The sequence below is a fragment of the Rhinopithecus bieti genome, unplaced genomic scaffold, assembly GCF_001698545.2.
Source record: "Rhinopithecus bieti isolate Rb0 unplaced genomic scaffold, ASM169854v2 scaffold_1092, whole genome shotgun sequence".
NCBI classification, from domain to species: Eukaryota; Metazoa; Chordata; class Mammalia; order Primates; family Cercopithecidae; genus Rhinopithecus; species Rhinopithecus bieti.
The window spans coordinates 5,456-6,447 of NW_016842498.1; the positions used below are offsets into that span (position 1 = coordinate 5,456).

At 48.5% G+C, this 992-nt stretch overlaps 1 pseudogene; it reads right to left on the reverse strand.

Moving 5' to 3' along the window:
• Positions 1-42: 42 nt before the first annotated feature.
• On the reverse strand, positions 43-646 carry LOC108525079 (macrophage-expressed gene 1 protein-like; annotated as a pseudogene).
• Between the last annotated feature and the right edge of the window lie 346 nt (positions 647-992).

Sequence of the window (992 nt, forward strand, 5' to 3'; positions counted from 1 at the left end):
ATAAGAGCAGCCCCAGCGTCGACACTGGTGATGACGTGGGTGCCATAGTTGAGGACCAGGAGTTCTGCCAGGTAGGTGGCCATCCTCGTCTGGTTGTTCTCTAGACGGTCAGAGATGTCAAGGAGCTCCTTCCTGAAACCTGAGCTTAGCTCTACAGTTGGGTTGATTTTGACTGTGTAGACGAGGTTTCTTACCTGAACTCGGGTAGTTATAGCTTGGTCCTTCACTTGGAGGGTTTCATTCTCTGGAACTCAGCAGAGAACTTGCCATTGACTTTGGAAAAGAGAGAGAGATCTGTGTTGATGGAGTAGGAGGTGCTGCTCTGGTAATTAACCCAAGATTCCAGGATTTCTGAGTTCATCTCCAGGTTGCTCTGTTTCTGGGGAATGGTGAAGATTTCATCAGGGGTGATATACTGTCCATCCTCAGTTGTCCTGCAGTTGGTGTAAGTCAAGTCCATCACCCATCCCATATCCACATTCTGCAGATTGTCCCAGCCCCCCTCCAGGTAGGACTTCCAGGACAGGCAGTTTCAAGGCATCCTTGCATTTTGAACTCCAGCTTCCTCTGTCTCTCCCAAAGGCTTGCCTGATGTAGCCCATGCTGCCACTGCCCAGAAGAGGATGGTGGCCCTGAAGCTGTTCATGGCTCAGACAGCCCCAGTCACACAGGAGCCTACACAGCGGCCAGCAAACTTCAGGCAAACTAAATGGGGAAAAGAAAGCAGCTGTGGAAACAGTTCTCCAAAATTCAACAGTTTTCCAAAAGCTACCAGTTTCTCTTTAAGCTAATCTAATTGCAAAATAAGGAAATGAGAGTTGGTTGGAATATGAAAGTCCATCAGGACTTTGAAAATTTATGCCATGCCACACATGCAAACACAGCCCTACTTTCCCAAGAGTTAAGTATCCTAATTTTCCCCAGCCCTGGCTGGTTACTCTGCTGCAGGGGTGTGCACTTAGAAAAGTGTGACCCCACCACACCCTACTACT